Raw genomic sequence first — 27,004 nt, forward strand, 5'->3', positions numbered from 1 at the left:
AGCATGACATAAACTGAGTCACTTCTGTTTGGCATGTTGAATATATTTATTTGACATAGCAATGAACATTAAATAAAAATATCAAGCTATACCATGGCATCACCATTTCCTGATCTCAGGAGAAGGAGTACAGGAGCTTAACACTTCGAACAATACACAGTGCAACTAATTTGTGTCACATTCATTCAGAAAAGCTGACCTCTGTTAGATAAGACCAAACTTTTGCAGTTATATATGTAAAATAGTGCATGACTCAGGAACATTTAATTGGTTTAAAATGCATTTAAATGATTTTATGTAATTATTCTGTAACTAATTTCCTCCATACCACTACTGAGAAATAATTTAGTACAGCATGTGTCTATTACCCACAAAGGAAATCAGGCAATCTGAACCTTCCTTAGTCTGGTGAATAGGATTATTGCCCAAAAAAAGCTTTAGCAAAGAGTGATTTAAATAGAAGATCTAAGTAGTTCAGTTTAGTAAGAGATTGTTTTTGTTAGCAGTGCATGAAAAAAGTGGTACTGAATGGAATACAAATATTTTTCTGGGATTCAGTCACCAGCCTGCAAATTTACTAAAAGAAAATTTTATCCATGCCAAACCACATTTGAGAATTAGAACAAAAGTCTTTGGTTGTGGGCAGTTGAAGCAAGACTGAAAATGTTGATCCTTTTTGTAACATGAAACCTAAACAGCAGTGAATTCAGAAGGTAATATTTTGGTGATTATAATCCAAAATTATAATCCAACAACAATTTATTGGCTTGTGAAAGTTGTATCAGAAAGAGATGTTAAGTTTTCTGTACCTAAAGTTTCCAGATAAAAACCACAACATCCTTTTTGAATAAGTTGCAGTTTCCTGCAAGAAACTGAATTAGTTCATGCAGAACCTTTTGACGTTCTGGGCATTCTGACATTCAACTGCATGTACAAAGAAAATCTATGGCCTCCGATGTGAAATGTTACACTCCAGCAACGCACATTATATGATTAACACTTTACAACTCTCACTGCATCCAATCATATTCTGTGTCATATTGAAAGCTTCTATCAATATACCCTGCTTCTGCAATCAAAATTGTAATTCCAGATTCATTTGCTATTCATGCAATGTGCATTGACAACAAATTCTGACTGAGCAGGAATTGGGTCGATTTAACATCTGTTAAAACCCAAATACTTAAGTGCATAACAATTATTCTCTGTGATTTTATACATCAGAAACAATTAATTTGAAATACATATTTTAAACAGGGCTAGTATTGTACATTTTAATTACTGTGCAGCTATTTTTCTGCACCAAATCACCAGAACCTCAACATTATATTAAATCTAGCAATTTTTATGCTCACTGTCCTATTATGGACTGCAGTATTTGCACCTAAACCAATCAGGATATAATTGTTTCCTTATTATGTAAAGTTTGATTAATATGTGCCTCTTCTCTCACCCTCATCACACATAATTTTGTTCAACATTGGATGGAAAAAAACTTCAGATCCAGAAACCCGAGAAGATAACATAATACAGGGCAAGAGATAAGTCAATATACAGTACCCAATAGGTAAAAGACATATTAGCATTGTATTACTTCTGTAGTTGTCATAGCCAACCATTCTAAATGCACTCATTGCATTCTTACAGAGTATGGAAGGCAGAAATGGCAAGAAAGGGAAATTCTAAGATTTGAACCACACTCGAGTTTGGGTTTTATGGAGACTGATCAAGGAGAAAGTAAACTCAAGAACTATCTTCAGGCTTAGACTTCACAGTAACATATTAGAACTTCAAACTAAATACAATGCTATCTGTAAGGATTAACCTTCTTTGTTGTTCATTTTCGCATGTTCTCAAGACTGTTATTCTATAGTATTCCGGTCTAGTGTAAGGTAGCATCTAACTCCACCAACACTGTGTTATTTATCCTCAGTGATGTGGAGCTCCATGACACCATTACAAAGCTACTCCAGGGTCCTGAAACCCTTGCATAATAAGGAAAATACTGAGTGACAACTTGAAATTAGTCAGCATCTCCTAAGCATTAGTTCAGCAGCTCCAGGCAAGGCTTCCTGATATGTACTGAGAAACCAACGTGAAGGCCAATCTGCACAGGGCAGAACTAAGCCAAGTCTGAAAAGAATGAAAGACATCATTTAAATCACGAAATAGTGGTGAAACTCAACTTTCTGTTGAAAGATGTAACATGTTACGATGTAGGAGCAGCATTCAAGCCTTGCTGCAATTGGACTCTGGACTGATTTAAGAGTTCTTACAGGTGGAAGAAACTGGTTACAAGTCAGTGAGGTTGCTGGCAGACAATAAGCAAAATATAAAGCAATACAGAAAACTTCACAATGAATGCTAGCAATTGAGAAAAACAAAGTTTCATTCCCACATTGAACAGCATGTTGGAATGATGAAGGTTGTGTCAAAGTGAACTGAAGCTGTATATATTTGAGGGTAAGCAATAGGAAGTAAGTTGAATAAAAAAGTGGAATGATACAAACAGCAGTGTAGGTAACAATGACTGGAGATAGGCAGTGACATGAAGAATGATTTCAGTGAAAAAGCTCCTGGTTAACAAAAACAGTCAGTAAATAAGCCATCACTACAATTTGAAAGGAAATTAAATAGCTGCAAAGATGTCATTAGCAAGACACTTTATGACAATAAATAAAAACCCACTGGAAAACACTCAGCAAATGATAGCATTCATGAAGAAAGAAACTTAATGTTTCAGTTCAAAGGCCTTTAATCAGAACAGAAAGGTATTAGAGATTTAACAGATATCAAATATAAAAACTAAAAGCTAAAAAAAAAACTAGGAAGAACAACAATTAAGTAACAAGAAAGAAGACGGTGCAAAGCATGAGAGGTGGCCTTATTGAAACATACAAAATTCTTAGTGGACTTGACAATGATGATGAAGAAAGATTATTTCCCTTCTGGTACTTTACAGGACTGCAGGGCATAAATGCTGAATAAGGGATCACATGTTTAAGACCGAGATGAGGAGGAGTTTCTCTCTCAAAGGGTAGTGAATCTGTGGGATTCTTTTCCAGAGAGGGCTGTCAAGACTGGGCCGTTAAGTATTTTCGAGGCTGAGATGGACAGGATTGTTTTACTCAGTAAGGGAATCAAGGATTATAGTGAAACGACAAGAAATTGGAATTGAGGATTATCAGAACAGCCATGATATTATGTTTGGCAGAGCAGACTTGATGAGCTGAATTGTCTATTCTATTCCTATGGGGGGAAAGTGAGGTCTGCAGATGCTGGAGATCAGAGCTGAAAATGTGTTGCTGGAAAAGCGCAGCAGGTCAGGCAGCATCCAGGGAACAGTAGAATCGACGTTTCGGGCATAAGCCCTTCTTCAGGAATGAGGAAAGTGTGTCCAGCAGGCTAAGATAAAAGGTAGGGAGGAGGGACTTGGGGGAGGGGCGTCAGAAATGCGATAGGTGGAAAGAGGTCAAGGTGAGGGTGATAGTCAGACTGGGGTGGGGGCGGAGAGGTCAGGAAGAAGATTACAGGTTAGGAAGGTGGTGCTGAGTTCGATGGATTTGACTGAGACAAGGTGGGGGGAGGGGAAATGAGGAACTGGTGAAATCCGAGTTCATCCCTTGTGGTTGGAGGGTTCCTAGGCAGAAGATGAGGCGCTCTTCCTCCAACCGTCGTGTTGTTGTGGTCTGGCGATGGAGGAGTCCAAAGACCTGCATATCCTTGGTGGAGTGGGAGGGGGAGTTGAAGTGTTGAGCCACAGGGTGGTTGGGTTGGTTGGTCCGGGTGTCCCAGAGGTGTTCTTTGAAACGCTCCTCCAGTAGGCGGCCTGTCTCCCCAATATAGAGGAGGCCACATCGGGTGCAGAGGATGCAATAGATGATGTGCGTGGAGGTGCAGGTGAAAAACACAAATTTGGACTCCTCCATCGCCAGACCACAACAACACGACGGTTGGAGGAAGAGCGCCTCATCTTCCGCCTAGGAACCCTCCAACCACAAGGGATGAACTCGGATTTCACCAGTTCCTCATTTCCCCTCCCCCCACCTTGTCTCAGTCAAATCCATCGAACTCAGCACCGCCTTCCTAACCAGCAATCTTCTTCCTGACCTCTCCGCCCCCACCCCAGTCTGATCTATCACCCTCACCTTGACCTCTTTCCACCTATCGCATTTCTGACACCCCTCCCCCAAGTCCCTCCTCCCTACCTTTTATCTTAGCCTGCTGGACACACTTTCCTCATTCCTGAAGAAGGGCTTATGCCCGAAACGTCAATTCTCCTGTTCCCTGGATGCTGCCTGACCTGCTGCGCTTTTCCAGCAACACATTTTCTATTCTATTCCTATGTCTTATGGTCTTATTGGTAATGGAACAGTAAAGACAAGATGGAAATGGCCAATACAGGACCATTACTGGTACGTGATACTCAAGAAAGTAGGGCAATAGTTGGATTCTAAAGTCACTGAATTTAGTTTTTTTTAAATTTAACATTCTTTCGTAGGATCTGAGTGTTAACAACTAATTATTATTATTATTATTATAACAATAACAATAATAATAATAACAACAACAATAATAAAGTGTTACTATGCCATCCTAATCCCAGTTATATTTCAACTACATTGCTGTGGTTCTGGAGTCACATGCAGGTCAGACCAGGTCGGAAGGCAGATTTCCTTCCTTAAAAAGACATTAGTGAATGAGATGAGTTTTTACAACAATCACCATTAGGCCTGCTTTTTATTCTAAAATTTCATCACCTTCTATAGTCCCCAGAATGTTAACCTGGGTCACTATATTACTAAACCTGTGATATTATCACTAAATACCACCTACCCCCAAAGCACATACAGCAAACATTCACCAAACGCATCATTAAAAACCTGAGATCCTGTTCCTCAAACCTATGCCCTCTAGTTTTAAGATGAGCTGGGAAAGATTTAAAAAGGACCTGAGGAATAAATGTTTCACACAGAGAAGTGGGACGTGTATGGAATAAGCTGCCAGTGGAAGTGGTAGAGGCTGGTACAATTACAACATTTAAAAGGCATCTGGATAGGTATATGGACAGGAAGGGTTGAGGGATATGGGCCAAGTGCTGGCAAATGGGATTAGGTCAGATTAGAATGTCTGGTCGGTGTAGACGACTTAGACCGAAGTGTCTGTTTCTACACTGTACGACTCTGAAAAGGAGAGGTAGCAAATTACAAGGGCTCTAATCCAAATGTTGAATTTCTCTTGGGCCACAGGGGAGGTGTCAGAGAACTCAAAGACAGTTATCATGGTTCCAGTTTTCATGAAAGGTGGTAGGGATAAACCAGTGAATCTCATATCATTGGTCATAAAACTATTGGAGGAAACTCTGAAGGAGAGAATTAATCTCCAATCAGACAGGCAAGATTTGATCAGAAATAGTCAAAGGGAGGTCATGTCGAAGAAATTTGACTGAATTTTTCAAGGAAGTAATCAGATGAGTAGATGAGGGTAGTGCAGTTGATGTAATTTATTAAGGATTTCAGCAGAGCTTTTGACAAGATCCCACATGGGAGACTGACAGAGGATTCAGGGTAACTTAGCAAGATGGATCCAAAATGATTTAGCAGTAGGAGACAGAGTGGTGGTTGAAGGCTATTTATGTGAGTAAATTTGCAGCTGACACAAAGATTGGCCTAATGGTTGATGCTGAGGAAGGTGGTCTTGGATTACAGCAAGTCGACCAGAAAGTGAGTTGATACACTTTGGAAGATGGAACAAAACAATGGAGCACTCAATTAATGCCAGCAGACTAGGAAGCTCAGAGGAACAGAGGGAACTTGAGGTGCAAGTTCACACATCCCCATGACAGGGTGGGTTAAGGAGGCATACGGGACACTTGCCTTTAATATTTGCGGCATAGATTATAAGAGCAGGGAGGGTATGCTGGAGCTGTACAAAACTTTCAGTAGACCACAGCTGGTGTACTGTGTGCAGCTCTGGTCGCTACACTATACAAAGGATGTAACTCAGTGAAGGAAGTAGAGAAGTGATTCATCAAGATATTGCCTGGAATGGAGAAGGCTGAGGGGGAACCTAATTGAAATGAATAAGAGTATGAGGGGCATGGATGAAGTGGATAGGAGGCAATTGCTCCCCTCAACTGAAAGGTCAGTAACAAGGGGATACAATTTTAAAAAGGTGACAGCCAGAAGGCTTAGAGGAGACTAGAAATAAAATATTTTCACCCAAAGAATGGAAATCTGGAGTGCACCGTCTAAGAGGGTAGTAGAGGAGGAAACCTCATAGGTATAGGGATAATCACTTGAAATGACATAACATTCAAGGCTATGTGCCAAATGTTGGAAAGTGGGATTAGTGTAGGTAGGTCGGTGCAAATTCAATGGGCTGATGAGCTTCTTCTGTACTCTATAACTCTGGGACTCCATAAATATATCAATAAACCTTATTTTGAAATGTATGGGGTCAGCTTGTATTAGAAGCTTTAGTAACATCCATGCCAGTAATAAAATGATTCAACCTAGTGCCTGGAAGCAGAGATCAAGAGACAAGCAGTACAAGTGACATGATGGTAAGTAAATTAGCTCACAAATCACTGTATTAGAATAAAATAAAATTAAATAAATGTAAATTTAAAATGCACTTCTAAATGGTATTACGCTTTAAACTATCCAATTCAGATATTAAGATCATTCTTGAATTTTGCTATCATTAAATGAAATAAAAGCATTTGTTGCTCCAGGCAAGTGGGTTATAAGATAACTTATTACCCACTGTGTGCTTTTCAAAGGCAGTACACAAAAGAGATTGAAGTCTGACCCGGTCATTACATGGCCTAGTGCAGTCTCCTGAACAACTAGAATCTCAGATCACAGAAAAGATTTTCAGGCAATTGGGAATTGAATTTAAGAGTTATAGTTCTTATCACCAAAATCGAACACAAGAAAATAATGTCAGATTTATTAAACCATAAAATAAATGTGAATAAATAAGAGTTAAAATCATTGCTTTACGCAAAGAATAAACATTTAAAACTGCAAATAAAAAGAAGAGAATGTGTTTCAATAATGCTATATTAATATTCCTTTAATAAGTTCACCTCAGATTTCAAAATCAAAATAATGTAAAAATGATGTTTTAAAAAGTGACAGCATTTTCTGGAGTTCTTGACTCTTTAATAGTCAAGTGTTAACACATTTCAACTAACATCTTATTTCAGATAACTTAGTTCTCTGAAAAACACACAAGCTTTGTTCAAGACTCATTAATGCAAACAATGTAAGTAGGTACTATTTGGATATACATTTCTATTAAATGAATGAGTTATAGAAGAAACCAGATAACTTTTCACTCTTCAGGGATTGAAAGTGAGTCACAGATCCTTAGAAGCAGCAAAATATTTAATTGAACAAAGATCTTGGAAGTGAAACAAATGTTTTGTCTAGATTCTCTCTCCCTAATTCACATATCAGTAACAATAGAATGGGAATGTTCATTAGTCAGCCTCAGTGAAACTGCTATACTTTTGACAGCACTATTCAATTGCCCTGAATACCTGAACAAAATTTCACCCTGTTGTTAAATGCGGCTGCACACCAGACCTCCCAAAAGCAATGCCTCAATATGAAAAGCAGTGATCTACAGCAACAGCCAGTCACTCAGAAGAACCCTCTGACCTCTGACTGTTTAGTTTGTTCTACATTACACAGCACTTGTATAAATGTTAGATGGTGACTACAACTGATCTAAATGCAAGCAGCCCCGCTTCATCTTTATCTTTATCTTTAAACTGCGCAAATGTACACTGTGGTACTTATCTATTCTGAAGGAATGCGTCCATAATAAGACAATAAGATATAGGAGCAGAACGAGGCCATTCCAACCATCAAGTCTGCTCCGCCATTCGAACATATCTGACATGTTTCTCGACCCCATTCTCTCGCCTTCTCCCTGTAACCCTTGATCCATTTATTAATCAAGAATCTATCTCGGTCTTAAATGCACACAATGAATCAGCCTCCACAGTGGTCTCCTTTGGCGACAATGAATTCTATTGATTCACCACCCTCTGGCTGAAGAAATTCCACCTTATCTCAGTTCCAAAGGGTCATTTCTTCACTGGGGCCTAGTCTCTCCAACTAGTGAAGACATCTTCTCCACCTCCACTCTATCTCGGCCTCTCAGCATTCTGTAAGTTTCAATGAGATCCCCCACATCCTTCTAAACACCACTGAGTACAGACCCAGAATCCTCAACTGTTCTTCATATGACAAGCCTTTCATCCCTAGGACCATTCTGATAAAGCTCCTCAGGGTCCTGTCCAGGGCCAGTACATCTCTGCTCATATTTTAGCCTTCTTGAAATATAATTTTCAAACTACTGTTCTCTGTAGTCTGAAAAGGTCAAGAATCTGAAGCTGAGTCTGAACACACAAACTCCTATCCAAAAAACAATACTGCTATTTCTCTAAAAAGCCCACAGTTTCTGTAATGAAAGGGAGATTGTTGCTAAGAAAACAACCATTTGACTCATATCAAAAAAAATCAAAGATATCAGGTGACATGGGGACTTTGATTAAATCTAGTTTAGAGCTTGAGAATGCACTCAGTATAAAGTCATTACAATGTAATTTAATCAACACTTCCAAAGACTTTTAAAAATAAATGGTTTAGATCACGTAGACAGTCTTACAAGACTCAGCAAAAATACATTAAGACCTCTCAAACACAACTCAAATTGCTCCAAAGGAATGATTTTGAATATAATAAAACAAATTGCAGCATACATGTTGAAAATCACCAGATTTCTGTTATTGATCACAGAAAAACGGAACACTTTTGTTATTGACGGTACACAATTTCGAACATTACTGAATAAACAATTATCTTCACCATGTGCATCTTATTCCAGGCAGTAGCTTTATCAGATCAACATTAAATTCCATTCTTGTGGCTCTGCTTGCACTACATTAAGCACATCAATTATTTCAGCCAATTCAAGAAGCTTTATGCACCTCACTGAAATGCAATTAAATAGTATCCATTATTGATTTGGAGGTCCAAATACCTCAGTTTCATCATAATACAGAAAAAGAGTTTTAGCCAAAAGGATTCCTCTTGGTCTAAAACTTTCCTCTGATTCAATGAACTATAACTAAATCTCTACTTGAAGTACTTTTGAGTGTTCGGCACAACACTCCTCTTGTTCAGTGATAGCAGTGCCCACCCCTTTAAACAGTTGATAATTCCTCAGGGTGGTTTTAATCAGCTGCTGGCAAAACGCACATGATGTTCTCTTAAAATATGCAGACTTAGTCCAACTGATTAAAATCACGAAATTTTTTTTTAAAAGTTAAGTAAGTAAATTTTGTCAATACTGTCTATTACAAAAACAATAATATTATCATATTACATATATTATTATATTACATTAGTACACCACAGTTGACTACACAATTCTCCTCTGTGTCTCATCAATGTTGGCTGACTGGGTGGGACTGCACTTTATTAATTTCATTGTGATCATTTTAACCATGCCCAATTTTTTAAAAAAATTAATTCACGGGATGAGGGCGTCGTTGGCTAGGTCAGCATTTTATGCTTATCCATAATTGCCCAGAGGGCAGTTAAGAGTCAACCACATTGCTGTGGGTCTGGAGTTACATGTAAGGCAGACCAGGTAAGGATGGCCATTTCTTTCCCTAAAGGAGATTAGTGAACCAGATGGGTTTGACGAGTCACAATAATTGCCTTACTTCTCAATACTGCACTGTTACCACTGGTGGTCCCTCCTAATCCTCATCTACATGCTGCCCTTCAGTGATATCATCCAAAAGTCAGTTTCCACACACAAACTGCAGCCCTACCTCAGCAATAGCCTCTCTCAATTTGTCCACTGTCTCATCATACTGTATGTTGCCACAATAAACACTGAATGATCTGAAATTCCCTCTAACTTTACTTTGGGAGAACCAAAGCCACTGGTTTTGGCCCCAATACAAACACCCTGGCACACGTCTTAGTGTTGTGAACTGCTTGATTCAATCCAAGTATTAAAATTTGACTCCCGGATAAGTTTCTGACCACATATTCACACTAAGACCACCATATTTCCACTTCCATAGCTCTGCTCTGCTTAAACACATCTTTCACTCAGATCCTCAGTGCTACTATTGCCCTGTGCTCATCCACCCAATACGAGCTTCTGAAAAACCAGCATTTCAATTTTGAAATTCTAATCTGTCACTTTCAAACTTCCCAAAAGGTTCCTCCCTCCTTATCCTTGTTCCATGCTCTATCCAACAATTCTCAGATCTTAGTGCTCCTTTTATCTTGTCCCATTACTTTTTAAATACAGTTTTATACATTCAAAAGTTATCATTCTATCAAGGAGGTGTTTGTCTGAAGATCTTGGACTATTGAATGGTCCCTGGTTTTAATTGTGCCATGTTTCCACTGTCTAGCCCCAAAACGTAGTGTCCCATTTCTTAACCTTTTCACTTGTATCGCCCTTCCTTACCGAAGACAGTCCTTAAAACCAATCCTTTAGGCCATGCTTTTGATCATAGCTGAACATCGCAAGGTGGCTCAATTGTCAAATATTAGTTTATAGTGCTCCTGCTGAAGCACCTCAGGTCATCAAATTACATTAAAGGTATCAAGCTGATATTTTTACCTACGCCCAGAGGTTTTCTATTTTAACAAATTAACATGCGATTCTCGCTATGCCAACCTCATTTTCTAAGCTTTGTTCATGATCATGGTGTTCAATCCCATTCACAAGTACTCAACTAGTAAACCAGCCCATGCACTGCAGGCAAGAACTGATCAACATCCAAGGTTGGGCTAACAAATGATAAATGATAAGTAACATTCACTTCACACAAGAGGTGGACAATGGCCATCTACAAGAAAGTCAAATTAGTCTGTTGACACTCAAAAGTCATTGCCATCACCAAATTTCCAACAATCTATATCTTGGGGTCATCAACGATCAAACATTCAACTTGTCCAGTCTTATAAATGTCACAACTACTACAGCAGGTCAGAGACTGAGTATTCTATGGTGAACTGCTCAGCTCCCAATTGCCATATTTCACAATATACAAACCATGGGATATTCACCATTGCTTGTATAAAAGAATACCGCCACACAATTATTATTATTTAGGTCAGTGATCTGACCGCAGACTTAGGATTTTCAACATGGTGTCTTGGAAGGGTAAAAATTGATTTACATAGTAATCTGAATTAATTTCAGCATTGAAAATGTAAGGCCAGAACACGCTACATGGCAGTAAGGTTTTCTTTCCTCACTAAAACGTCAAGCAGTTTTACGAGAAAGGATATTATCATCATGATATCAAGGTTTTGTTTTAGCAAGGTGAGGTTAGTTTCTGGTTCATCCTGCTTTGACAGAGTTGGTTTCCGTGCACAGATGTATATTGCTCTACTTGAAGTCCCACCATAAGACATAGGTGCAGAAATTAGCCCATTTGGCCCATCTCGTGAGCTCCACCATTCAAGCATGGCTAATAGGAGGACCAATTCCAATACCGAACAACCCAGATGGCCTCCTTCTTCAAGGACCGCAATTTCCCCTCAGACGTGGTTCACGATGCTCTACACTGCATCTCTTCCACTTCCCGCTCCTCCGCACTTCAACCCCGCCCCTCCAATCGCCACCAGGACAGAACCCCACTGGTCCTCACCTACCACCCCACCAACCTCCAGATACATCGTATCATCCTTCGTCATTTCTGCCACCTCCAAACAGACTCCACCACCAAGGATATATTGCTCACCCGTTCCACATCAGTGTTCCGGAAAGACCACTCCCTCCGCGACTCCCTCGTCAGGTCCACACCCCCTACCAACCCAACCTCCATTCCCGGCACCTTCCCCTGCAACCGCAACAAATGCAAAACTTGTGTCCACACCTCCCCCCCCCTCACTTCCCTCCAAGGCCCCAAGGGAGCCTTCCATATCCGTCACAAATTCACCTGCACCTCCACACATCATTTACTGCATCCACTGCACCCGCCCACTCCACCAAGGACATGCAGGTCCTTGGCCTCCTCCATCGCCAGACCATGGCAACACGACGCCTGGAGGAAGAATGCCTCATCTTCCGCCTAGGAACCCTCCAACCACAAGGGATGAATGCAGATTTCTCCAGCTTCCTCATTTCCCCTCCCCTCACCTTATCTCAGTCCCAACCCTCGGACTCCGCACCGCCTTCTTGACCTGCAATCTTCTTCCCGACCTCTCTGCCCCCACCCCCTCTCCGGCCTATCACCATCACCTTAACCTCCTTCCACCTATCACACTCCCAACACCCCTCCCCCAAGTTCCTCCTCCCTACCTTTTATCTTAGCCTGCTTGGCACACCCTCCTCATTTCTGAAGAAGGGCTTATGCCCGAAGCGTCGATTCTCCTGCTCCTTGGATGCTGCCTGACCTGCTGCGCTTTTCCAGCAACACATTTTTCAGCACTTTCTCCTGATAGGTTTTTCAACCCCATTTTTCCACTTCCTCCCCATAACCTTGGATCCCCTTGGCAATCAAGGTCTTATCAATCTCTGTTTTAAATATACTCAATGACCGGGCCTCCACAACCCTCTGTGGCAATGAATTCTACAGATTCACCCATTGTCTAATATGAATGTTCAAAATGATGCAAAAATAGACATTGCTGGTGCAAGGCAGCCAATTTGGTGGAGTATGTAGGAGGAAAGCAGAGTTCACATTTCAGATCTTCTGACTCTTCATCAGAACTTCAACTCCAAGCATCAATTCTACTTCTTCCCCTGAGATGGCACCAGATTTGCTGAGCTTAGACAGCAATTTTTGTTTTTGTTTCAGATGTCTAGCAACTGCAGTACTTTGGTTTATTTTCATATGATGCAATTGTTTTCTACATACCTGGTAAATTCTCCAATGGAATAATTTCAGAACCAAATGTTTAACTTCTTTTTTCAAATTCTTCCTCAGTTGAAGCAGCTGTCTGTACACTCCATGCAGTGGTGTTGTGCAATATTCAAGCTCCAATTTAATTCTGAGGAGGAAAAGACAAAATTCTAGATGATTTGAAAACAGAAATATCTTCGCCCTAAAATGCAAATTATTTACTGAGTAAGCTGGAGGGCATTATGCAACTATTTAACCTAATTTTCACATGCTGACAACTATTTCCAACACATTTCATTGGACACAAGGAACATGGCACCACTTTTTTCTTTAAGCTGCAAAAATAACCCCCAAATATCTACTTGCTTCAAAGAGGTATAGCACCTCTGCAATAACCATTATAAAGCAAGACAGGTCATTAATATGAACACTTATACACCAGGTTAGTATTAAGTTCGATAGCTTTTTTCACCTAAAATCAAATTAAATAAAATCAAAGGTCCAGACAAGATTGAAATTTTGATCTCAACTCAAATCTGTATTCTCTTTTCATTATTTCATTTACAAATACTCCAGTTGTCTGTTTTATTAGAATGATACCAATCACTGCTCTGAACTTCCCTCCCTCAACACATGATCCAATATAATTTTCCTCCTCCTGCATTAATATCAAGATTGGGTACATTTCCTTCTGCTTTCACATTCTTTCCCAAAATCCCAAAACTTCAGAATTCCATCCAATCACTGCAATTGATTTTCAAAGTTTCAATGTTAGGAATGTCATCCTGAAACTAGTTTGAACCCAAAGTTACTTTTTACATTTGAACCCAATACCAAGGGGAGAGTCAACAGTTTTCTGATCTCACTTAAAGCACATAGTATGCTTTTGGAGCTGTAGAGAATAGCACATGTTAATGATATACCTGAAATGAATTAACATGAACTTAAAATTGTTTGGTCCTGTTACATGCATTAGTGGGATGAGATCTAAAAAAGGTACTTAAAATCCTTAATGAAACAGTAATGAATCCCAACCATTAACTCAGGACGGAAGGGAGAGAATGGGGGGGTGGGGGAGGGGAAGAGGATGAGGAGAAAGGCGGAGTGGAGAAAGAAAGCAATCAATCCACCCACCCTGAAACTAAGCAAACTAAAGACTTTAACACAACCCAGCCAACTAGAAACAGTCCAAAAATGTATTTAGATTTAGAGAATCTATAAGCTCAGGTGTATGAAAGCTCCAAAAGGGCCATCAAATTTCCAGCCTAGGAATGGAAGTCATAGTTAAATTAAGACTATAGAAGACTTAAAAAGGGGATTTTTGAACATTCCCTTTTGGGTATTGTACAGAGAAATTGTTGCAATCTGGGTATCGATTAGCTCAGTTAACTGGACAGCTGGTACAAAGTGCAGAGTGATGCCAACAGGACGGATTCAATTCCTGCACAGATTCAGATTAGCAGGAAGGTCCCACCTTCTCAACCTCACCCCTCACCTGAGGCGTAGTGACCCTCAGGTTAAACCACCATCTTACTTTAATGAGAGTTTGCTACCCCATGGTCTACTGGCAATTTACCTTTACTTGTTGGATCTGTAAAAGATTGCTTTGAGATTAATAAGAGTACACATTATCAGGTTTTTAGAATCTTTCAGGTTATGTTATATGTAAATAATTTTATTTATTTATTATCTTCTTGCTTGTGTTAATAAACTTGTTTCATTGTATCAATGAAAGTTGTATCTTTCAGTGCAAAGATACACTGCATTCTTTTGTTTTAATGAGAGAGCACAATGTTTAAAAAAAGACAAAATATGATCAATCAATATATATTTCAGATTTGAACTTGACGTTTCCTCAAATAACATCAGCATGCCATCATGTAATTTTAACTTTCATAGAACATAGAACAATACAGCGCAGAACAGGCCCTTCAGCCCTCAAATGTTGCGCCTGCCTGTGAACTATTCTCAGCTCGTCCCCCTACACTATCCCAAAATCATCCATGTGCTTATCTAAGGATTGTTTAAATTTCCCTAATGTGGCTGAGTTGACTACCTTAGCAGATAGGGCATTCCACGCCCTTACCACTCTCTGCATAAAGAACTTGCCTCTGACGTCTGTCTTAAATCTATCACCCCTCAATTTGTAGTTGTGCCTTCTCGTACAAGCTGATGTCATCATCCTAGGAAAAAAAGTCTTTCTCTGTCTACGTTATCTAATCCTGTGAACATCTTGTATATCTCTATCAAAACCCCCCTTAGCCTTCTTCTTTCCAATGAGAACAGACCCAAGTCTCTCAGCCTTTCCTCATAAGACCTTCCCTCCAGAACAGGCAGCTTCCAGGTAAATCTCCTCTGCACCTTTTCCAATGCTTCCACATCCTTTCTGTAATGGGACGACCAGAACTGTACACAATATTCCAAGTGTGGCCGCACCAGCATTTTGTATAGTTGCAGCATGAAAATGCGTTTCGGAACTCACTACCTCCACTAATGAAACCTAACACACGTATGCCTTCTTAACATCACTATCCACCTGGGTGGCAACTTTCAGGGATCTATGTACATGGACTCCAAGATCTCTCTGCACATCCACACTACCAAGAATCTTTCCATTGACCAACTACTCTGCCCTCCTGTTATTCTTCCCAAAGTGCATCACCTCATATTTAGCTGCATTGAACTCCATTTGCCATCTCTCAGCCCAATTCTGCAGTTTATCCAAGTCCCCCTGCAACCTGTAACATTCTTCCAATCTGTCCACTACTCCACCGACTTTAGTGGCGTCTGCAAATTTACTAATCCATCCACCTTTGCCTGCATCTAAGTCATTTATAAAAATGACAAACAGAAGTGTTCCCAAAACAGATCCTTGTGGCACACCACTAGTAACTGGACTCCAGACTGAATATTTTCCATCAACCACCACTCGCTGCCTTCTTCCAGAAAGGCAGTTTCTAATCTAAACTGCTAAATCACCCTCAATTCCATGCCTCTGCATTTTCTCCATCAGCCTGCCAAGTTGAACCTTATCAAAGGCTTTACTGAAGTCCGAGTATACAACGTCAACTGCCCTACCCTCATCTACATGGTTGGTCACCTTCTCAAAAAAATTCAATGAGGTTTGTGAGACACAATCTGCCCTTGACAAAACCATTTTGACTATCTAAAATCAAATTGTTGCTTGCCAGATGATTATAAATCTTATCTCTCATAATCCTTTCCAAAACCTTTCCTACTATAGAAGTAAGGCTCACTGGTCTATAATTACCTGGGTCATCTCTACTGTCCTTCTTGAACAAGGGCACAATACTTGCAATCCTCCAGTCCTCAGGTACTAAACCTGGAGACAATGATGACTCAAATATCAAAGCCAAAGGCTCTTGCTTCCCAGAGAATCCTCGGATAAATCCCATCCGGCCCAGGGGACTTATAGAATTGATAACACCTGTGCGTAACTAACCTCAATCCTTTCTAGTCTAATATCTCGTACCTCATTCTTCTCCTCTACAATACCCTCCTTTTCCTGAGTGAACACCGATGAGAAATGTGTTCCTGAACTTGCTGCTGCACACAGATGTTGGAGGCCTGTACAGCCAGAAAGAAAAATTAGAGGGAATACTGGATATTAAAGAATCATCAACAGTGCTGTCAAGCTACACGTGCTTTGCAATAAAAATGAGGTGCTGCAGAAACTCAGCAGGTAGTTAATGTTGAATCCCATGACCCTTCATAGAACAGAAAGCAGCTGGGAAATGGTTTATGACAACCCCAAGCTTCCAGTTCCAGCTACGTCAACACACCACCAGTGTTCCGATGTCAACATTTCTGTCTCAGGTTTGTTACAATGATCCAACAAAGCTCAACACTAGCTGAAGGAAGGGTATCTCAAGTTCCTTCCAGATACCTTATAGCCCCCAGGACTCAACACTGGATTTAAACACTTTCAGAAAATGAATAACTTTCTCTATGCTCATTAGCCACTCCCATATCCTGAGGCTCTGTATGAGTTACTTCCAGCACTGCCAACCCATTTTTAACCATTCACACTTCCTATTCAGTATTTATCTCATTCCCAGCTTTTCATCAGCATTCATTTTGTCAGATTCTCCTTTTCTCTCTTCCTATGTGGGCCAAATGCTGGGCAAATGGGACTGGATTAATTTAGGATACCCGGTCAGCATGGACGGATTGGACCAAAGAGTCCGTTTCTGTGCTCTACATCTCTATGACTCTCTGGGAACCGTTGTCACCTATTCAACTTTATTTCTGTTCACAATTTTAACTGAGTTTGCGTACTTTGCGTGTTTGTTCCAGATCTCCACCATCTGTAGTTCTTTATGTCAATTCTTTGCTTGGAAATGACCTGCTCACTGATGCTCAATTAGGGCTTTGCCATGACCACTCAGCGCCTGATCTCGTTACAGTCTTGATTCAAACATGGACAAAAGAATTCTGGAGGCAAGGTGAGACTGACTGCTCTTGGCAGCAAGGCCACATTCTACAGAGTGTGGCATTAAGGAGCCTTAGCAAAATAGAATCAATGGGAATCAGAAAGACATCTCTCCAGTGGTTAGGTCAGACACGGCATAAAGTAAGCCATTAGAGGCCAATTATCTCAGCTTCAGGACATCGCTGCAGGAAATCCTCTAATTAGTGACCATGACTCAGCTATCTTAGCTGCTTCTTCAATAGCCTTCCCTCAGAAGGTCAGAGTAGGGATGCTCACTGATGATTGCACAATGTTCAGTACCATTTGTGACTTCTCTGAAACTGAAGTAGTGTGTCCAGCTGCAGCAAGATCTGGATAAAATCCAGGTTTGGGCAGACAAGTGGCAAGTTTATTTTTTAATTCATTCAATGGGATGAGAGCATCACTGGCTAGAGCAGCATTCATTGCCCTTTCCTAATAGCTCAGAGGGTAGTTAAGAGTTAACCACATTGCTGTTGGTCTGCGGTCACATATCAGCCAGTCTAGATAATGATGCCAGTTTCCCCCTCTAAAGGATATTTGTGAACCAGCTGGGTTTGCCAACAGTCAACAATGGGTTCTTGGTCATCATTAGATTCTCAATTATAGATTTTCTTATTGAATTCAAATCTGGCATTGGGGGATTTGAACCTGGGTCCCCAGAAGATGACCGGGGTCTCTGGATTAACAGTTCAGGGTAACACCACTACACCATTTCTAACAACAAATAAAGGAACAAAAAGCAGCCATTCAGCCCACCGTGTCTGCTCTGCAATTCAATGAGATCGTGCTACTCCTCAAATTCACTTTCCAGCCTTTTCCCATATACCTCCATTGCCTTCCTAATTAAAAATATGTCTCATCTTTGAAAATACCTCAATAACTCCCTGTGGTTAAGGAATCCACAGATTCATTGCCATTTGAGAGAAATAATTCATCCACATCCCTGACTTAAATAAGCTTCCCTTTACTCTCTGATATGCCAGCTAGTCCTAGATTCTCACATGAGGGGAAATAACCTCTCCACATTAAACCTGCCAAACCCTGAAAAACAATGGGTGTGTCAAGAAAGACACCCATAAGGATAATTCTTCAGTAAGGTTACAGAGTCCTGTTTAAATACGCTGATTGAAAGGGATTGAATACAGGGAGAACTAGCCATTTGGATACAGAACTGCTCGAGGGTAAAAAAAAAACAGAGGGTGGTTGGGGGGAGGAGGTTTTGCTTTTCACAATGGAGGCCTGTGACCAACGGAGTGCCACAAAGATCGGTGCTGGGTCCACTGCTTTTCGTCAATTATATATATATAATTTGAATGCGTTTATAGGAGGTACAGTTAGTAAGTTTGCAGATCACACCAAAATTGGAGGTGTAGTGGACAGCGAAGAAGGTTACCTCAGATTACAACAGGTGTTTGAGCGGATGAGCCAATGGGCTGAGGAGTGGCAATTGAAGTTTAATTCAGATAAATGTGAGGTACTGCATTTTGGAAAAACAAATCAGAGCAGGACTTATACACTTAATGATAAGATCCTGGGGAGTGTTGCTGAACAAAGAGATCTTGGACCGCAGGTTCATAGTTCCTTGAAAGTAAAGTCACAGGTAGTAAAGTAGTAAATAGTAAAGGCAGTGTTTGGTATGCTTTCCTTTATTGGTCAGAACATTGAGTATACGAGTTGGGAAGTCATGTTGTGGCTGTACTGAACATTGGTTAGGTCACTTTTGGAATATTGTCTGCAATTCTGGCCTCCTTCCTATCAGAAGGATGTTGTGAAACTTGAAAGGGTTCAGAAAAGATTTACAAGGATGTTGCCAAAGTTGGAGGGTTCGAGCTGTAGGGAGAATAGGTTGAATAGGCTAGGGCTATTTTCCCTGGAGCGTCAGAGGCTGAGGGGTTACCTTATAAGGGTTTATAAGGTCAAGGGGCATGGATAGGATAAATAGACAAGATCTCTTCCCTGGAGTGGGGGAGTCCAGAACTAGAGGATTTATGTTGAGGGGGTAAAGATATAAAAGGGACCCAAGGGGCAAACTTTTCACTCAGAGGGTGTTGCATGTATGGAATGAGCTGCCAGAGGAAGTGGTGAAGGCTGGTACGTTATAGCATTTAAAAGGTATCTGGATGGGAAAATGAATAGGAAGGGTTTGGAGGGATATGGGCCAAGTGCTGGCAAATGGGACTAGATTATATTAGGATTTCTGGTTGGCATGGACAAGCTGGACTGAAGGGTCTTGTTTCCGTGCTATGATAGACATCTCTATGACTCTATAATAAGCATTCGTATCAAATCCCTGCATATTTTATGTGGAACTGATATGCTAACATAATAGATTATGTAAAACACAGTGAGGGTTTGTGGCAAGATGTCACATCAGACACAAATGGTTGTCTCCCCTTCATGACTGCATTTAGGTGTATAACACATTACCAGGAAAGTATAAGTCTGATTCAACCACTATTCTGTAAAAAGCTTTTAAACTCCCACCACAGAGTTGCCAATGTTTAACTTGGTTCCTGCTGATATTCCAAGTGTTACAGATTTTACATTCAAATGGAAACAGCTGATTGTAGACAGATTTGGTTTTGGATTCAGAACCTCTAAATTATTACTCCTTAACAATTATCTGAAATCATCTGTAAACCCTTGGAAAGTTGTTGGCATTTTCTTGTAAAAAACATCAATATGTCAGAGAATGATCCTTCCTTTCAGAATGTTTTCTTTAAGCAGAGAGCGAGCCTATTGTCAATGACAACCAAGCATGCCCGCAAGACAAAAGAAAGATGGCTTCAGATAGTCTGAAAGTTGTGTGGCAGCAAATAATTTCAGCTTGTAACCATTTACTACTTTAGAATAGATTCATAACTTATCCAAGAAAAATCTGTAGCTGTCGAGCCTGAAAACTGCGCAGGGTAGATGCTTCCCAGTTTTAATTTCATCTTGGCAATTTGGCTTGGAAGCAAAATGATAGTTTAATCAGAATCTGTATTAGTAAAGCAAACTGCAATACTAGCTGATATTAGATTCAGAAAGTTGATGGAGCATGTGTCATTAATGCCTAGTGCGCTGATTCTACAATCTTCATCATCCCATTTTCACAATAGCATTACTCATTTCACTAAATGTGAATAATGTGATAAACTACCATTGAAGTCACCAGGAAGTAGATGAGCCAGATACAGAAACAGTTTTTCATAGAGAATTAAATAACTACTTTTTTGAGAAACATTGGCTTCTTTTGGAGATTGCAATAAACCTACATGAATATATCTCTATTCCAAGATTAGTGCAACAAGTTAGTTTGTAATTCTCCAGAGGGTTCTTCATTTTAAAAATAAGGGGTTGAAGTAGGAGACATGAGACCTGATGAAGGGCTTTTGCCCGAAACATCGATTTCCTGCTCCTCGGATGCTGCCTGAACTGCTGTGCTTTTCCAGCACCATTCTAATCCAGAATCTGGTTTCCAGCATCTGTAGTCATTATTTTTACCGACATGAGACAATGACCAACTCTTTAACACGGAGTGGAACAACTTGTATTATTATAAAATCAGATGATTCAGGAACAGCACCATCACAATCCCAATAATTGCTGCCAGGATACAGGAAAGAAAAGTAAACATTAGAAGGGGGAAGTATGCTTGTTGGTTTTATTTCAAAACATTTTACACATTATGGTAAAAGTTCTCTTTGCTAAACTCGTTTGATTCCCAAGTGTCAGCAGCAGTCAATGGTTAAACTCAGGCCATTTCTAAGTTTTTGGGTTCGAGTTACACTTGAGGACTGGAATACATGACCAATGCAATACAGAGAGGACATGCTGCATTGTTGGATTGTTCACAGAGAGTCCATCTTCCTGTTGAGATGGATAAAGCATTTGAAGAATAGAGACATTCTATCATTATTTGCTTTGTGAAAATTGACTGTTTGGCTAAAGGTGATTATAGAAGAAAGAAAGCATTTACATTGTAGCTTTCATGACTAAATTGCTTTATAGCCAATTAAATACTTTTGAAGAGTATTCACTGCTACAGTGTAAGGAAGGGGAACAGCCAAATCACTTACAGCATGGCGCACAGACAGTGAAATCATGATCAAACAATCCATTTCAATAATGTTTACTGATTAATAAATACCATTGTATAAAAATAGTTAATTGGTTATTATGATTTTTATAATGTTCTGAACATAAAAAATGAAAAGTCAGTTTTTTCTCTCTATTATCTATGGGATTATTATTCGCATTTAGAAATCAAAACTATAAATAAATGTTAAGTATGGTAATTAATTGTTTACAGCTTTCAGCATGTTACCTAACAATTTACAGAAAGAACAATACACCATTAACCCTTTACCATGTAGAATTCAATTAAATTGGATGATATGAAAGCTACTTTCTTTTTCTTAGGAAAACAGTCTTGAAGCACCTTTGAAAATAAGTTGTTCCCATTCTCTAATTGGATTACAATGTCAGACTTCCAAACCAGTCAGTCACAACACCCAGTGGAGTCACAAGATGAGGTCATGATCACCAATTCTCTAAATGGGGTCACAACTGAAAGGAGGTTATGAAGAGGGTACATCTTTAAAGCTATTCCCATCCATTATGTTTCTCAACTGCCAATTTTGAGTCACTCCATTGTCTACTGAAACTACAACAAAATCACATCGATTAATTTTGTCATTTCAGTTGGAACACTCTACAGAACAAATGCTCATTTTAAGAGCAAAAATATTAGTGGCAACCACTGCTTAAGCGACCATGATTATGTTAACAATAAAATGGATTACATAATTCCCTGTTGCATGACTTTATTTGTCAACAACTTTAATAACCCACAAAAGAATTTTCATCCCTTCCTAAAGTCAAATGATAATGCAAAACTATTAGACTTTGAAGGTATAACAATGTTTTATCTGAATTTCAGCAAACTGTATTCTCCATCTTTACAGCTGGCTATCATTCATAAATGTTGTTTGATGACTGTGTTAATTGTTCAGTGAATGAACTCATAAAAGCCTGATTCCATCATTAGGTTAGATTCCCTACAGTGTAGGATCAGGTCATTTGGCCCAACAAGTGCACACCAATGAAGAGTAACCCACCCAGACCTGCTTCCCTCTGACTAATACACCCAACACAATGGGCAATTTACTATGGCCAATCCATCTGACCTGCACATCTTTGGATTGTGGGATGAAACCTACGCAGACATGAGAAGAATGTGCAAACTCTACACAGACAGTCGCCCAAGGTTGGAATCGAACCCAGGCCCCTGGCGCTGAGAGGCAGCAGTGCTAACCTCTCAGCCACCATGCTGCCCTAATTAATGATTTCCAAGGAGTGAAGGACGTGGATTCTTGACTGTCTAATGCAAGTTTTAAAAGGCAACATTTTTACTTTTCTAATCCAAGTGTAACATAAACTTTCAAAATTTCAAGATTTTGTTGCACCCTCCCTGAGCAAGACAAAAGCAGTTTATTCGCAAAACTTCAAAGCAAAAGACAAACAAATAAGAAGCGATGTAAACTCAAGAAGAACAACACACTTGTAAATGCTATAAACATAAGACAATGTTAAAAGAATCAAACAATTGTTTTATATTAACTTTTGTAATGAATGATAGCTGATTATTGTTTGGAAATTACAATGCTTTGAAAAAAGCTGTGAGCACGGTGGCAAAGTGGTTAGCACTGCTGCCTCACAGCGCCAGAGACCCGGGTTCAATTCCCGCCTCAGGCGACTGACTGTGTGGAGTTTGCACATTCTCCCCGTGTCTGCGTGGGTTTCCTCCGGGTGCTCCGGTTTCCTCCCACAGTCCAAAGATGTGCAGGTTAGGTGAATTACCCATGCTAAATTGCCCGTAGTGTTAGGTGCAGGGGTAAATGTAGGGGAATGGGTCTGGGTGGGTACCCTTCGGCGGGTCAGTGTGGACTTGTTGGGCCGAAGGGCCCGTTTCCACACTAAGTTATCTAAGTAATCTAATCTAATCACACTCCAACAAATTAAATACTGGCAAAATTAGTAAATACTGTACCATTCCAGATGCAGAGTATATACACTGTCAAACTAAAAATGAAAGATGCAATTCAATTCTACAAATTTGCATCAATTGTATTCAAGAATCTTGATATCATCCAAGATAAATCAACCCATTTGATTGGCACGACAGCCAATCTGTCCATCACTGTCATTCAGTACCAGCTATGTGTATGATCTACATGGTGCACTGCAAAAATTCACCAAGGCCCCTCAATCAGCATCTTCAAAACCAACCATCAGATGGAAAATGCACCAGGAGATATGGGAACCAAGTGAAGTTCCTCACCATCTGACTTGGAAAATATATTGCCATTCCTTCATTGTCGTCAAAGTTCTGGGATATCCTGCCCAACAGCATTGTGGATGTACATACATGAAACAGAATGAGGTAGTTCTAGAAGGCAGCTCACTATCATCTTCTCAAGGGTAATTAGGACTGGGCAATAAATATTGACCCAACCACAGAAGCCCATATTCCCTAAATAAACAAAAGAAGTGACATTCTCTGTTCGAAGATGGATTACGGACACGCAATTTCAAAGAAATTGTCCCATTCAAACAGAAGCGTTCCAAAGGTCCAGAAGCAACTTTTCCTACAATATTTTGAGATGAGATGGATACAATGCAGAGCAGCTAATATGAAGCATAAACTTCATCATAGTAATGATAAACTTAATAGCCTTTTGTGTTCTCTACTCTTTGAAATGTAAGAACAATCTGCATTAATATAGAGTATTTAATATAAAATGTCTCACAGCTCTTCACAAGACTATTAAAAGGCAAATTTTGATGTGAGGAGAGCTGATGGCCAAAATCTTGATCAAGGAGTTGGATTCAAAGAAAACTCTCAAAAGATGAAAAAAAAGAGACAGAACAACTTAGGATCCAGGAAGGAAAGCCAGGAAGGAAAGCGAACATAACAAGGACATAAATACAATGGTTTCAATCTGCTCGATATTTAAGTGGAGAAAATCTCTTTGCCAGATAAACAGATGATAATTTTGTATCTCTGGAGAGAATTGGATGTGCGGTGGAACAGGGTGTTACAAGTGAAAACTAACAGTGCTTTCAGTTGATGTCACCAAAGGGTAGCATGCTGATGTGAAATAGGAGGGGGTTCAAGGATGAATCCTTGGGTCACCAGAGTAATTGTGCAATAGCAGGAAAAGAACCATTAAGTCATACTCCAGCGATGATTACATAGAGAAGAATGGAAACACACGAGAGCAGTTCCACCCAGCTGGGTGACAGACGAGAGGTGTGGAAGAGGTTGGTGCAGTCCACAAGTCAAAGGCAAGAGATGATTGCAGCAAAATAAGAAGGGATTCGTTTACCTTTACGAAAGATTTATGGGATGTTATTTGTGACTTTACTGAGAGCTGTTTCACGACTTTAGCGTGGTGAAAGCCTGACTGAAGAGACTCACTTGTGGAATGCTGAGCCCTGGGAAAGATAGGCAGACATTTGGAAGTTGAGAGAAAGTGAGGGCTGCAGATGCTGGAGATCAGTGCTGAAAATGTGTTGCTGGAAAAGCGCAGCAGGTCAGGCAGCATCCAAGGAGCAGGAGAATAGACGAATCGGGCATGAGCCCTTCTTCAGGAATGAAGACATTTGGAAGTGACAAGACATTCAAAGAGAGATGAATCGGTAGTTTCCAAGGATGGTAGGGTCAAGAATTTATTATTTTTTAGGAGAGGGATGATGACAACAGATTGAAAGGAACTCTGAACTCTAATCCTCTAAACTACAGCTCAGTCCTGTCTGCCTACCTATTGATGAGCCTCTTAATCCAGTAGTTAAAATAAATGAACTGACTATTTACAGAAGAACTCAAATGAAAGGCTACAAGCTAGTGATCTTCTCCCAAAAGAACTTGCATAACCTGTTGAAGCTATACGTATTATGACACACTCACTGAGACAGACATGCATTGTGACACATGACACAGAATAGTGCACTTCCTGGTCACCTGAAAACCCCTTCCTGTCAACACCACGTATGCCTCTACACTCCAAGGACTTCAGTGGTTCATGAAGGCAGCTTACTGCCATCTTCTCCAGGCCAATAAATGGATGGGCAATAAATGCTTGCCTAGCCAAAAATTCCCATATTTCTTAGACAAATAAAAAAAAGATTTGATGATCTGTCCTCTGATGATGTTATTGGTTGGGGGATATATACTGTCATGGATGCTGGATGAACCCATCATTTCTTCTTTAAACAGTGATAAGTATCATCTACATTCACCTGGGGCCTTAGATAGAACGTTGGTTCATTTGCAAGACAATACCTCTGACAGTTTTGCACCGTCAGCATTCATATCATGCTAATGGGTGTGAACCCACGGACTTCTGACTCAAACAGTAATGTTGCTGTCAAGCTGAATGGCCTGAATCTTGAAGGATATCTCTCTTTAAAACTAGCACTTGATGGTCTTCCTTTTGTCAAAGGCTGCTTGCCCCCATGATTTTCACAAAAATATATTTTATACATAAAAGTGCAATACATGACAAATCAAAGCACAAATTAAATCAGTTTCTTCCAATATTATATAGTAATCATTACATTAACAATTATATGTATCATTTATTTTACTTATTACAAGTCAAAGAGGCAGACAGAAGGTCTTTGCTTTGCTTCCAGCCCCAAAGTGCACTTAAAGGTCATAGACAGTTTTTACATCACGGGTAAACTCTCCAGCAACACAGAAAAGACTTATCCAGTGCAGTAATCTGTGGAAATTCAATAGGCCAAGAACAAGTTAAAGTAAAAATTAGCAACTTTACTTCTTAAAGTATAACAGAGAATAATTAAGTGACAACTATTTACAACTCCTCTCTAACCTATCTTTTACCTTCCCCTTTTACAATACCATTCTGATAAAATTCCCAATTAAGATTTACAATACAAAACTTATCTCAAAACCAGGCAGCTTACAGTTTTCTGTGTATTGGTGCCTTCTTCTCTTCTTTTTTTTGGAGGGGGGGAGGGGCTGCTTCACAGGTTGCTGTTCCATAAAGGTCCCTGTGAAGAGAGCTATTTTTCTAGCAGTGTTCAGATGTCGTTGGCTTGGCAGTTCTCCTCTCAACTGTTCAATTTACTTCTAACCCTAAAGCATCAGATTGTGTCACTGGCTTTTAAGATTGTCAATATACTAAATTCAAACTGGATTGATAAATTGATAATTTTCAAGATATAATTTAAACTGATTGGCCTAATTCGAAACTGTTTTGTCATTTCCAGGCAACCAGTTAAGTTAGCTTTTGACCAAATGTTATATTTTTACCTTATTGAGAACATTTGGTGGTGTGTCAGGTAGCTCTACCAGCTTTTAACTCTCTTAAAAAGGTACAAAATACCCACATTTTCATAACACAGTGGCTTCCCCCCATTGCAGCTTTGCATCGGATACCCCAGGCTTCAGGGAATCCCTTAACATGCAGTCCTGGACCATGGAATATGCAACACTCAATCATTAACAATTCTTTGTAATGCATCAACAGATTTCAGGTGATCCTCCAGCCATACCCCATGTTTGTAGAGCTGTCAGTTGAGAGAAGACAGACAAATCAAGCACCACGCACGATACC

At 39.9% G+C, this 27,004-nt stretch overlaps 1 protein-coding gene across 1 annotated transcript in view; it reads right to left on the reverse strand.

Moving 5' to 3' along the window:
• The window catches only part of LOC122541949 (serine-rich coiled-coil domain-containing protein 2), a 642,154-nt gene that overhangs the window by 597,847 nt on the left and 17,303 nt on the right, over nucleotides 1-27,004 (reverse strand). The window contains exon 2 of the mRNA XM_087982459.1: nucleotides 12,917-13,049. The gene's annotated coding sequence lies outside the window, so the exon portion shown is untranslated. The remainder of the gene's footprint in view (nucleotides 1-12,916; nucleotides 13,050-27,004) is intronic.

Source organism: Chiloscyllium plagiosum, unplaced genomic scaffold, assembly GCF_037043375.1.
Source record: "Chiloscyllium plagiosum isolate Xiang-an unplaced genomic scaffold, Cpla_swu_hap1 HiC_scaffold_43, whole genome shotgun sequence".
Classification (NCBI taxonomy): domain Eukaryota; kingdom Metazoa; phylum Chordata; class Chondrichthyes; order Orectolobiformes; family Hemiscylliidae; genus Chiloscyllium; species Chiloscyllium plagiosum.